The sequence below is a fragment of the Stenella coeruleoalba genome (assembly GCF_951394435.1).
Source record: "Stenella coeruleoalba genome assembly, chromosome: X".
In the NCBI taxonomy this organism is placed as follows: Eukaryota; Metazoa; Chordata; class Mammalia; order Artiodactyla; family Delphinidae; genus Stenella; species Stenella coeruleoalba.
This window is the reverse complement of record NC_137152.1, coordinates 6,730,423-6,744,437: the sequence shown is the minus strand read 5'-3', so window position 1 is coordinate 6,744,437 and position 14,015 is coordinate 6,730,423. Positions and strand designations below refer to the sequence as shown.

Sequence of the window (14,015 nt, the reverse complement as noted above, 5' to 3'; positions counted from 1 at the left end):
GTTGAGAGTCCACCTGCCGATGCAGAGAACACGGGTTCATGCCCTGGTCCGGGAAGATCCCACATGCCACGGAGTGGCTGGGCCCGTGAGCCATGGCCGCTGAGTCTGCGCGTCTGGAGCCTGTGCTCTGCAACAGGAGAGGCCACAACAGTGAGAGGCCCGCGTACCGCAAAAAAAAAAAAAAATTCCACAGCCCAGGCCACGCCCCACAGCAACGAATTAAGTAGACTTCACTGGGGGCAGGATCTGGGCTGCGCTCATTTTCAAAGCCACAATGTGCCACCAGTTTCAGGACAATTCCTGGATTCTAAGCACAGCGCTTACTTTCCCCATCATTTCTTGGTGGGTACAGTGGAGGCGTGGCATGACAGAGTGGCATCACCAGTCATTTTTCCTCTGGGAAAGGGGACCTTTCTCCATCCCCTCTCAGGAATTGTAGGTACCCATTTCTCCCTCCCCAGAATGCCCTCTGTCCCCTCTGCCTGGGTCAGGCCACTAGATCTCACCTTCGGTCTTGCTTCCCCCGCAAAGCCTTCTGTTACCCTGACTGCTAACCTAGGTCATCCTGTTTAAGACCCTCTACCTCTCCTGTGTAGGATTCTAATTTGAAATATTAGAAGGTCAAATTCCTCAGCAAGATTTCATCTTAAACGATGAGTAAAGATGAGGTCAGATTGCCACAAAGAAAAATAAGAAAATCTGTTTCTTGTTTCGATCCAGCATAAACCATGTAGAGAATTCAACAAGGTGACAGGTACGTGACCTCGACCGGCAAAGGCCAGGATTATCCTCTCCTCCTCCCATGTACTTCCTGTCTCCTTCACATCTCTTGGTGAGCTGGGTGGGGCACCCACACAGCTGGAAACACTTACCGGTACATACTCATGACAGTGCCCACCACTGGAATCTACAGAGAGGTGGGTCCCTGACATTCAGGAATGTACAGGGGGTTCAGAAACGTCAGCCTTGTCAAGGACAAGCTTCCTGGGTCACCACAGTGCCAGGCAGGGCACCACCGTCTTCTCCTCTGCCTTGGTCATTGCCCTCAGTGTACTACAAGCCCTCACAAGTCAAAGCAGGGGTGGCTTTGTATGTGTGACCCTGTGCTGGGAAGGGACCACATCACCACTACTTGAACCCCAGAGTGTCTCATGCAGTCCTTGGTGGTTGCCCCTTTCCTCATAGGACAGGAACATGAATCCAGTGCAAAGCCAGGCTGGGAGACGAATCCCAGGGTTAGTGTGATGCCGTCCTGGGCAGAGTCCTCCCTGCACTTCATCCCCTTCTCATTCAGCCTGCTCTGTTGGCCTCCTCCACATGGCTTGAAGTCTCCTGCCCAGAGTCCCTCATGAAAGTAACTCTAGGTTTCTTCCACCATGCTCTGCCGTGGTGGTTCTCCCCCACTGGTCCCCAGATCCATTCGCAGCCCTGCTCTGCCACGTGGTGTGCACTGGAGGCTGGTCCCTGCAGACTGCATCCTCTGGTGTACTGCATGTACGAGCTTTGTCTGCTGCAACCGCAGCAATCCTTTATTTCTTGCTCACAACGCATGCAGGCTGTGCTTCAACTTTGCCCTTGCTGAGCTCTGCTGAGCTAGGACTGGCTCAGCTCCATGTGTCTCCCTCAACCCGGAGCCAAGTTCTATCCGGAGGTCAAAGGCTTTTGTCTGCAAATCCAGCAACACTGCAACTCTCTCACCATTCTTCCATAGTCAAATCTTCTCTGATTTGAATTTTTCTGCCTTCCCCTTCCACGTTTAAGGACTCCTGTCATTACATTGGCCCCACCCAGATAATCCAGGATTTACATAGCCTTGCATGAGAACTGTCCTATTTCACACACACCTAAAGGTGGGGGAATGATTCCACACCTCTCAATGAGGATTTCAGAAGTTGTGCTAGGTACAGACATGAAAATTAAGAGCCACCTGGACTAATAAGGAATCGCTAGTGGCAGAGCTGACGTTCATTTCACTTGGCATTGAATCACTCAGTCTTCATGTTTCCTGTTGGCTTGAGGTTGTTCCCTCCGGACCGGAAGTAGAACTCTCAGATCCTATCTGTCCTTCAGCTTCCTGTCTCTCACTGCAAAATCCCAAATAAACTTGAGAGTGGACATGACTGACTGACAAGTGCTCTTCTAGAATCTCCATCCCAAAGAGGAGAGGATGGACCCAGAAGTTCTATCACATCAAACCCCAACAGAACGTTGCTTTCTCTAAGTTGTAATAAAATTGGATAACCTGGTTATGGCCCTCATGACAGTGCTGAGCTGGTCGATGGCTGGGATTTAGGAGAATCGCCACTGTAGAAGGTTGAAAGCTGAGGCTTAGCTGTTAACTGAATTGCCTAAAGTCACACAGCTCAAGGGAAGGGCCCTTCACACTCAGCTTCCTTCCTTCCTTCCTTCTTTCTTTCCCTCCTTCCTCCCTTCCTTCCTTCCTTCTCTCCCTTCCTTTCTCCCCTCCCCTCCCCTCCCCTACTCTCCCCTCCCTTCCCTTCCCTTCTCTTCTCTTCTCTTCTCTTCTCTTCTCTTCTCTTCCCTTCCATTCTCTTCTCTTCTCCTCTCCTCTCCTCTCTTCTCTTTATTCCCCTATGATGTTCTGAGTATCAACAATGCTTATTTAGGTTGAGCGATCAGAACAGAGTTGACTCTTGGGGAGGTCATGAGGGGAACGGAGCTTCTCAGGTATGGTAATGTCCTCTTTCTTGACATGAATGTGGGTTGCACAAGTGTGTTCAGTTTAAGAAAATTCATTAAACTGCACACTTAAGGTTTTTGTATGTTTCTATATATATTCTTCCATAACAAGTGGAATAAGAAAGCTCTCATAATAAACTGTAAATAAGGCATAAAGGGAGCAAGAAAGTTTCCCTCTTATGAGCTCGCCCCTGGTGTACAAATACAGTTTGCCAACTGGTCTTTGCACTGTTAATTTTGTTGTTTTGTAGTCCAAAAAGATGCTAACTCTGTGATGATCCAGGAATCCCACATCCAGAGATATAGATAGATAGATCTTCAAAGGAACTGAAAGCACGGTCTTGAAGAGATATTCACACACCCACATTCATAGCAAAATTATTCACAATAGCCAAGAGGTGGAAGTAACCCAAATGCCTATCAATGGGTAAACAAAATGTGGTCTATACACACAATATATGTATACACAATGGAATATGATTCAGCCTTAAAAGAGAAGGAAATCCTATCACATGATTTAGCCTTAAGAGAGAAGGAAATCCTGTCACATGCTCCAACATGGATAAACCTTGAGACCAGGGACTTCCCTGGTTGTCCAGTGGTTAAGAATCCGCCTTCCAATGCAGGGGACGCGGGTTCGAACCTTGGTCAGGGAACTAAGATCCCACATGCCGCGGGGCAACTAAACTCGTGTGCGGGCTCAGCAGTTGCGGTGCTTGGGCTCTAGAGCGCCACAACTAGAGAGAAGCCCGTGTGCCACAACGAAGATCCTGTGCGCCGCAACTAAGACCCAACGCAGCCAAATAAATAAATAAATATTAACCCCCCCCAAACCTTGACGCCATTATGCTAACTGACATAAGCCATTCACAAAAAGGCAAATACTATAAGATTCCACTTCTCTGAGGTGTGGAAAGTACTCAAATTCACAGAAGCAGAAAGTAGAAATGGGGAGTTGTTTAAGTTTTGCAAGATGAAGAAGTTCTGAAGATCTGTTTCCCAAAAATGTGAATATACTTAACATCATTGAACTTTACAGTTAAAAATGGGTAATATGGTTAATTTTATGTCATGTTTTTTACCACACACGCACACGCACACAATTAACTGTGAAAACACCCAAGTCGCATAGATTTTTTGCTATTAGTATGTCTTAAAGACATAAAATTGCTTCTGTCTATTATGGTAACAAAGGAAAAAAGGCCGCTAGGCAGATGTCCTCACTGGTCCACATAACTGGCAGACATGTCTGATTCGCACACGCCATGCGGTATCATACACCCATCTTTTTATCTTGGACGTTGTTTCAGAAAACATGCTGCCAGAAGAGCAGTTAGTTGTCTTAAGAGGTGTGTGATGGCCTAGCGATCCCACACCTCCACCCTCTCCAACTCTCCAGCCACAAATTGATCAGGTTCGTAGGGCTAGTGTTGCGGGTCAAATTACGGCCTACCGTGATGCTCGGAGATGAGGGCTCATCAAATAGTCATGTCGGTAGAGCAGACAATGGCTCCTTTCCCTCTGAGGTCTCTTGCTCTGCTGGATCATTGTAAAGCAGAAGAGGTCCACAGCTGCGTGTCCTTGTATGGGTATTCGAGATGCTGACTAAGGCGGACTTCACTGGTGGCACAGTGGTTGAGACTCCAAGCTCCCAATGCAGGGGGCCCGGCGGGTTCGATCCCTGGTTGGGGAACTAGATCCCACATGCATGTCGCAACTAAGAGTTTGCATGCCACAGCTAAGGAGCTGGTGAGCTGCAACTAAGGAGCCCACCTGCTGCAACTAAGACTCGGTGCAACCAAATAAATAGATAAATATTAAAAGAAAAAAAAAGATGCTGATGAAGGGATTAGGGCCAGGCCCCCACGTCTGGTCAGGCGGAAGGTAATGCACGCCTGGTGCCTGTCTTACGATTCCTGCCTGTGTGTCTCTTACCCATGAGGGGCCACCCTCGTGGGACTCTCAAGGAACTTCCTTCCTCTCTCCTTTCTTTTCTGAGTGCTGAAGATTTCGTTCCTGAAGGCTTCTCGTGGTTCCTCCTCACCCAGTTCCCCTGCTCCCCGAGGGACAGTTTAGGTACTCAACTGAGTTTTTCTATCAAGCATGAGTGTTCTGCGTGACTACTAGGATGGCTGTAATGAAAACAAACAGAAACCAGCAAGTGTTGGCCAGGACGCGGAGAAATGGGAACCTCCCAGCACACTGTTGATGGGAACGTAAAATCGTGCAGCTGCTGTGGGAAACAGCTGGTGCCTAAAAAAGTTAAATGTGGAGCTACCATAGGACCCAATCATTCAACCTCTAGGTATAAACCCTGAAGAAATGAAAGCAGGAACCCAAACAGATACTGTATACCAGCGTTAACTGCAGCATTATTCACAACAGCCGAGGGGTACGAGCAGCCCAGCTGTCCATCAGTAGATGAGCGGATGAACAAAAGGGGGCCTATCCGTGTGATGGAATATTATTCAGCCTAAAAAGAGGAAAGAACTTCTGATTCGCTCTTCAACACAAATGGACTTTAGAAGTATTACACTGGCTGAAATAAGGTGGACAACACAAAAAGACAAATACTGTGTGACTCCTCTTACATGAAATATCCACAATGGGCAGATTCCTAGAGACAGAAAATAGATGTGAGGTTACCAGGGCGGGGCTGGAAGAGGAGGTAGTGGAGAGGTATTGTTCCATTGTTACAGAGTCTCAGTGTGAGAAGATGAAAAAGTTCTGGAGATCTTGTACATCAACTATACTTTGGGACCTCCCTGGTGGTCCAGCGGTTAAGACTCTGCGCTTCCCATGCAGGGGCTGCGGGTTTGATCCCTGGTCAGGGAACTAAGATCCTACCTGCAGTGTGGTGCAGCCAAAACATTTTTTAAAATTAAAAAAAAAAAAGGAAATAAATAAAAAAGATCTAAAACTGTACCGCGAGGGGAAAAGGATGACTTATACGATTACAAAAAAAGAGCAAGTTCTCAAGATGGATATCGGTAATGTTTGTACGACAACGTGAATGCCCTTGATGCCATGGAATTGATGTTAAGCATAGTTAAAATGGCAAATTGTATGTTACGTATGTCTTATCACATTTAAAAGACAAATAATGAGGGATGAGAACAGTGTTGGGTCATGAGGGCCTTGGTGATGAAAGCTACCGGGAGACAGGGTTTCCCAGGGCAGGCCCGAGGGAGGAGTGAGCCCAGTCCGTCCTCGGAGGCTACGCCCGCCTGAGTTCTCTGCCTCAGCACGGTGGCCAGGGGACAGAGGTGGTGGCGTGAAGGGAGGAGTAGCCTCCAGTCCTTCTCCGTCTGCATTCCTTACTTCCCTCATTGCTGGTCATCAACCCCCGCCCCACCCCCTACCCCCGCCGTGTTCCTTCCCCACATGGCCGCTGTAACTAATTATCACAAGCTGAAAGTGCGTTAAAGCAACACACATTTCCGTTCTCACAGTGCATGGGCTGCTGGCAGGGCCGGGTCCTTCTTCAGGCTCTCAGGGGACTCTGTTTTTCTGCCTCTTCCAGGCTCTGGAGGCCGCCTGCTTTCCTAGGCTCCTGGCCCCCCTTTCTATCTTCCAGGCCAGTTGTGTAACATCTTCACATCCTGGCTGACCTCTGCTTGCATCCGTACATCTCCTTTTCTGCCCCTGACTTTCTCACCTTCCTCTCACAAGGACCCTTGGGATCTACTGGGCCTGCGCGGATAATCCAGGATAAGCGGCCCATCTCCAGATCTGTGATTTATTCACCTCCCTTTTGCCACGTGAGGTCAGATTCACAGGCATTGAGGATTAGCATAGGAACATCTTTGGGGGCCTTTATTCTGCCTACCACACTCCTCCTCGCGCTCTACGCAAGCTCGTCCTCCTCCTACAGGTTCCGTCTCCCAAGCTGACTCATCATGCGAACCCCCTGCCCCAGTTTTTGGACCATTCAAACCCCCCATTCCTGCAGCTCCTGGCTGATGTGCAAGCCCTGTGCTAGGAGACGGAGCTATGCCTGCTTCCTGAAGGAGCCTTCCTCCCTGGCCGTCCATCTCACCTGATACGGAATCGTGGTACAGGTCGATCTGCAATTCCAGGTTGGATCACCCACCAAAGGTATTTCCCCAGGAAAACACCAGGTCCCATACGACTATTGCTAGGTCCTCAGGGAGAGTGTATCTATGGGAGGCTTTTGTTGTGTGGCCTGGGACAGCCCACCATTTTAGGACATTAATTTCATAGAAAAATGTTTCTTGTTCCAAGCAAATCACTTAACAAAACGCAGTGTTGGAAGCCAGCCTGGGTGTGTAAGAACGCTCTGCTGACATTTAGTATCATACAACCAAACATCTGAAGCAAATAAATAAGATAGCTAAGCAAATATAAAATGTAAGAAGAAGGGGGGTTGGAAAGTTAAAGACAGCAGGAGAATACTGCAGGAGCTTCACATCCACCGAGAGAAGCAGGGTATGCATCAAACAGACAGACAGCTCAGAACTGCAAACGGTTCAATGGAGCAAGCGTCGCCTCTGACTTGCCCGGTCCTGACTTCTTTATGAGACGTAACCCAAGACGCCAAGCTCTCCAGAGTCGACTGTAGGTTACCCGTTCTCCTAGCGGCTGGCTGACGCAGGACTGTGGTCCACTCTCCCTTGCCAAGCTGTGAGGCATACACTTACTCCCTAGCTGTCCTCCACTCCCTTCTGGGAGCCTGGCCTCTCCCTGGGGCTGACAGCACCATGTCCTGCTTCCCCCCAGCTTAAAACCATGTGTTCTCTGCTGCCTCTGCTCTGTCCAAGCAGGCAGCCTCTCACATTCCAGAACCTTCCGACACCTTTTCCCTCCATCTTCAAAACTCGCCTGCTCTTGTATTAGTCCTTTGCTAATGGACTGAAAAAAAAATCAGCATGACAGGGTCCACCTGGGTAGGAAACAGGGTTTCCTGAACTGGACAATTTGAAGAGCGTTTCACACAGCGCAGGGCATGGCCTGGGGCAGGGCTCCTCAAGCTGGACCCCATGTATCTCCCACAGAGAGATGCCTGAACGTCTCACTTGATCCCTTCCAGGATGGAGGCAGGGTTTGCCAGACTCAGCCCTACTGACGTCATGGGTGGGGTCATGCTCTGCGGTGGAGGCCGTCCTGAGCATTGGGAGACATTTAGCAGCATGAGACCCCAGAGCCCGCGGGTGACCTTTATATTGTGAGGATCTACCCAAAACTGCTGCTGCCTTCAGGTGTAGGGCCAGCCTTGAGCAGCAACACATTCTCCACCAGCTGTGGTTTCCCCTCGCTGCACGCCTCCAGCGAGGTGAGCAGAAAACAAGCGGCATCGCAGCTCGCGTGTTAGGGGTTGAATTGTGCCTCCCCCCACCGCCAACAGACATGTGGCAGTTCCAAGCTCTGGTTCTCACGAATGTCCTCTTAGCTGGAAATCGGGTCTTTGCAGACATCATTAGTTAGCAGGAGGCCCTACTGGATCAAGGAGGGCACTGACGCAGTATGACGGATGCCCTTGGGAGGAGAGACGATGACACACAGAGACAGACGTGCACGGAGGGACGAGGACATGAGGACACCCAGGCAGAAGCCCATGTGATGACAGAGATTGGACGGATGCGTCCCCAAGCCGAGCGACACCAAGGATTGCCAGCAGCACCCGAAGCCAAGAGAAAGGCAGGAAATGGATTTCCCCCAAGGCCCTCAGCGGGCACAGCTCTGCCACGACACCTTGATTTCAGACTTCCGGCCTCACGAGCTGGGGAAGAATCGATTTCTGTTGTTTCAAGTCACCCGGTCTGTGGTACCAGCTATGTCAGCCCTAGGAAACGAATATAGCATCCCGCCCCTATTTCTGTGGATGGTACAGAATGTGGTTGCACAGGTGTCTCTGGCACACTCTTCCTGGGTCTCCCTCTCCTGTGAACTAAACACTCAAGCTTGTTGGCCTGGCCTCACGGCGGAAGCAGAGGGATGCTGGAGACCGGGGCTCAGAGGCCCACGTGGCACTTGAGAGGTCAGGGTTCTCAGCGAGTCCCTCAAACCTCAGTATGCCTTATTTCCTGCACCTGAAGCATGGGCACACTAATACTTCACAATCAAGTTGTGAGGAACGTCTAGTGCCGTGGCCACCAGAATTCGAGCCCCAGGGGACCACTCCCAGCCCCCTCCCACTGCCGGCGGGAGCTCTAAATTAGCCCAGGTGGAGGGCAACTCTGGCACTGCTGAGAAAGCACCTTCATGCTAACATTGCCGGGGAACAGGAGGAAGGGTGGGAGAAGCAGTCTCGTGGGCAAAGGTACTGGGGTGCAGAATGTAGGCGCCAATCCTGCAAACAGGTATTTACATCCACGCAGCCGACCCTGAGGGCAGCTCCTGTCCCAGGTGCTGGGATGCTCCAGCGAAAGGAGTGGAGGGAGATGGATCCCACCCCAAGGGACTTACCCTCTGGGTTGGGGGGAGGGGCTTCCAGCCAAGGCTTTGCTGCCCACCTTTGCCAGGCCTCGCTGTGTGCCGGGTGCCGAGGCGGGTTATGTCTCAGCCATCTGGGTGCAGGGCAGGGAGCAAACAGACATGAGCGCTTCCATCTCTTGCTGGGAGACGTTCATCCCACGCACTTTGCGGTTCCCGATGGCAGCGCCTGTGCTCATTCTGAAAGGATGGGTCAGGAACCAAATGACAGTGAGTCTGATTATTTGGGAGGTTGCCATAAATTCACAGGTAAGTTCCGAACGTAAAATATTTGAAGGGCTTTATTATTTTAAGAACATAGAATAGCCTGGTTTATGTTAATAAATTGTCATCTTAAGGATGTCCTTGGAGGGCTTGCCTTGACGAACAAATGAGGATGATTCATAATTAGCGTGCACTTTTTCGGGAGCATGGGGAAAACGATCGCAGTGAAATTAAGTACTAATTACCATGGTAGAGCCCAGGAATATTTCTGGAATATCCAAGGTCACATGCTAAAAATATCACACCACAATAAGGGAAAACCCAATTTCGAGTTATCTAATATTTATTACATGCATGAAAAACAATTTATTAGTTGTGTTAAAGAGAGAAGCACGAGCAGATGGTACCATTTAATTTACCGGAGCTATATTTTAATAGACTTTTGAAGACACTTGTCCTGAATTAGTTAATTTTCCTACGTAGTTATTACTGAAAAATCATATTAAACCTCAAAAGCCACATTCCTGTATTCATTCATTTTCCTGACGATTAATTCAAAGGTAATTGCGTTGCCACCAGCATACGAGCTCCTCACAGCTCATGTACAGATTTGCAATTTCCACTTCTTTTCCTCAGACTAGAATATAGATCCCTGACCCTTCACTGTCTCCCAAAACTGGAGGCTTTATCTCACAAGTCTCTGCTTCCGAGTTTGGAATATTTATGTATCCTGTCGATGCTATCTTTAGGAAATTTACAGCAAGGTTTTGCTTGTTGATTCAGAAAACCTTTTTTCTCTTTTAGCAGTCTCTCCACCTAGGGTTGCTTCTGAAGTAAGAGCTCCAATAGCTCAGAACTGCTGGAGTGCAAGACGCGTAGGATTTTAAGAGGCGAGATCACAATTATACATTCCCAGGTCCGTGTGACTGCAAGAGCCTCAGGGGAAACCACGACTGGGCAAACACAGATGTAACAACAAAGCCAAACAAAAAAATAAAATAAAAGGCAGGATGCTTGCATTACCCAAGGACGTGATAGCTAGACCAATGGTCCTGAAAACAAAAGACCAGCTATTATTACTACATGTATGAAATAGCATGTGGCTGTTACACAGGCGTAAACAAGCATCATAGCTCCATGATCTGAAAAACAGATGAATCCAGTCCCTGCAATGTTTACTCGATTACAGTGATTAGCCAACCTTTTCTTCACAGAGTGGAGGCTCACTCTGGCCCAGCTTCTGTCAAAACCATCACATAATGCAAAGTATTGGAGCCCAAATTTATTAGATCTTATTAATTATGAGCTTGCTGGTTCCTAGCAGGACACATACAGGGGATTTGAGGCTCACCAACATGTTGAAAACTCTGGAAGTCGGAAAGTTGACTAAGGCAGAAAGGAAAAGGTAGAGTAAAGGGTCTTCGTTGGAAACAGCAGGGAGCCTAACCCGGCTGGAATGTGCTTAAGTGGGAGTTTCATATTCAAAGGTACTACTAGCCGGTGAGCGATGCCCTCTGTCTCTAGCTGGCTCTCTCCGGCAGTGAGGGTGGATGAGGGGACCAGACTCGGTGAAACCGGAAAGGGTCAGCATGGAAACCCCAGGGAGCACGTGGAACTCAGCCCTTGCTCGGAGTGCCGCCTGGGCTCTGGATTTAAACCCATTCTGCAAAATTCAGTTCAAAGCCCACAGGCTTTGTTTCCAGAGCAGACCATTTCATGGCGAAATACCCAAACACTTCCTGCGCTCCGCCTAAGTGTGCAGGAACCCCATGGAGACGGGGAGCCACCAGCAGTGGCTGAGAGCTTGGAGTGCGGAGCCACTGCCTGGGGACACACCTCAACCATACACTGACCCTCTCTGGGCCTCGGCATTCCCATCCTTAGAATGGGGACAGGGCTGTTATGAGGATTAAATGAGGGCATATTTGCAGAAGGGTTTAGAACAGTGGCAGGCTGAGAATAAGCGCTATGTAAATGATGTAAACTTTTGACAAGCAAAGTAGGAGGCTTGCTCTTGTCTGTAGTTTGAAGATGACAGATACAAGTGTGGAATCTTTTGCCACCCTGGTGGGCACCTCTGGGTCTTGACTGTCATGGGGACTGGGGGAGGAAGAGGAGAGAGAGAGAGGGAGACAGAGAGAGAAGGGGAAGGAGAGTAGCCCTGTCCTGTATTCCTTCCTCCTGCCCTCCGCCCTTCTGCCCGCCATCCAACCTGAGACCCACTGGGCAGGGGCTGGCCCTCTGCTGGCCGTATACCCAGTTTCCCTTATGCCTGTTACCCAGTAAGGCCCGAAGAGTCACTTCTTCCAGGAATTGTTGGCTCTTTCACAGAAAACGTTGCAAACCTGAACAATCCTCCAGGACTCCAAGAACACATCTCGAATGTCGGGCCCCGTGGCAGAGGCTAGAGAAGCCCTGGGGCAGTGACATGACCTGTTGTGAGACGGCCACCTACCAGGACGGCTGGCCAGCTTTGTATCCACAAAGACCCTCTTATTCACCCAAATACTTGAGCACCGGGCTGACTGGACCTATCAGGTCCTAATCAAGTGGGCTGTGAGTGTGCTATACACACCTGATTTCAAAGACTTCCCCAAGCTGAAACCTCTCACTGATCATTTTTATATTGATTACAGGTTGAAACCATTACATTTTTGATATACTGGATAAATAAAATATATTCTTAAAATTAACGTCACATCTTTCTTTTTCACCTTTTAAATTGCAGCTATTAGACCACTGACTTTGGGACACCTGTTCTATTTCTAGGGGTGAAAAGGTTCTGCGGAGGAAAACAAGTCATCTCTGATGAGGCTGAACAAGAGTCCAAGGGCAGTAGGATCCTTAGGGCAGTAGGAGCAGAAGGAAAACAGAGAACATTCTGAGGACGTTTCCAATGCAGGTAGAACCAGGGGGCTCTCCCTCAGGTAGAACCAGGGGGTCGAGGGAGCAGGTTCCGCCTACTGCAAAGACAGCCACGGTACGCACCTCACCTGCACACTCTCTTTGGAAGCTCCTGGAGAATGTGTTTCTGAAACACGAAGTAGTAAACCGAGAACGGGGAACACAAGGAGACCAGGAGGCGAGAGCCAGTGCAGGCGAGAGGCTGGGGTGTTTGAGCACAAGCCGTGTGCTGGTTTCCAGATCAAATCAGTGCGTTGCAGAGCAGGCGGGAGAAGGGGTGGTCTCTGCATGGGGAAAACGAGGACAGTTAGGTTACTAACGTGTCTGAGCATTTGGGGGAGTCATCAGTGGACAGTGCAAAGCACGTAGGAAAAACTGGCATACATCCCTAGAAAACTAAGCAATGGCATGCGACAGGTTTTAATTCCAGAAAATATTCAGAGCCCAACAAGAAAGGAAATGTAATCATAGCTTGTCACTTGGATTAGCAGAGAACATAGGAAGCCATAATAATACAAAGACTAGGGACTTCCCTCACGGTGCAGTGGTCCCCAACGCAGGGGACATGGGTTCGAGCCCTGGTACGGGAAGAGCCCACATGCCGCGGAGCAGCTAAGCCCGGGCGCCACAACTACTGAGCCCGTGTGCCACAGCTACTGAAGCCCACATGCCTAGAGCCCATGCTCCACAACAAGAGAAGCCACCACAATGAGAAGCCCGCGCACCGCAACAAAGAGTAGCCCCCGCGCACCGCAACTAGCGAAAGCCCACATGCAGCAACGAAGACCGAATGCTGCCAAAAATAAATAAATAAATACATTTACAAAAAAATAATACAAAGACTTTTTTTTTTTTTTTGCGGTAGGCGGGCCTCTCACTGTTGTGGCCTCTCCCGTTGCCCAGCACAGGCTCCGGACGCGCAGGCTCAGCGGCCATGGCTCACGGGCCCAAGCCGCTCCGCGGCATGTGGGATCTTCCCGGACCGGGGCGCGTACCCGCGTCCCCTGCATCGGCAGGCAGACTCTCAACCACTGCGCCACCAGAGAAGCCCCCAAAGACTATTTTTTTGAAAAAAAATTATTTATTTATTTATTTTTGTCTGTGTTGGGTCTTCGTTTCTGTGCGAGGGCTTTCTCTAGTTGCGGCAAGCGGGGGCCACTCTTCATCTCGGTGCGCGGGCCTCTCACTGTCGCGGCCTCTCTTGTTGCGGAGCAAAGGCTCCAGACGCGCAGGCTCAGTATTTGTGGCTCACGGGCCCAGTTGCTCCACGGCATGTGGGACCTTCCCGGACCAGGGCTCGAACCCGTGTCCCCTGCATTGGCAGGAGGATTCTCAACCACTGCGCCACCAGGGAAGCCCAATACAAAGACTGTTTAAACAAAAATCATAACATCTAAGTTGAGGGGCTGGAGGGAGTTGAACTGGGGTGGTTGAACCAGCCAAATCCCCAGGTACCATCATAGAAGGTGACTGAAATGAAGAAATCAAGAAATAACAGCATGTGCATATTATTAGTACTTAGAAATATGGAGAGAAATTCTAGAAGAAACAGGTAGGAATGGAAAGTTGTTGCTTGGGGTGGGTGAATGGGATGGGGTGAGGAGAGATGGAGCGGAGCATTGAGAATTAGTCGTTCTGATTGAATTACATGCAAGCTTTAGTTTGATTTAATACTTTTTTTTTTCAAGTACAAGGAGATTCCTCACCAGCTGAGCTTCCTTGTATGAAATGAAGTGTCACCAGAATTTGAGTCT

General features: G+C 49.4%; 1 protein-coding gene across 3 annotated transcripts in view; it reads right to left on the bottom strand.

The window, feature by feature from the left end:
- The window catches only part of TBL1X (transducin beta like 1 X-linked), a 271,015-nt gene extending 258,519 nt beyond the window's left edge, over window positions 1-12,496 (bottom strand). For 2 of the 3 annotated variants that reach the window (XM_079910408.1, XM_079910415.1), the window contains exons 1-2: window positions 12,351-12,496; window positions 9,174-9,333 (exon numbers count right to left, since the gene is read on the bottom strand). The gene's annotated coding sequence lies outside the window, so the exon portion shown is untranslated. Of the gene's footprint in view, window positions 1-9,173; window positions 9,463-12,350 lie in introns of those variants that run through there. The other variant, XM_079910404.1, reaches the window with a different exon arrangement.
- Between the last annotated feature and the right edge of the window lie 1,519 nt (window positions 12,497-14,015).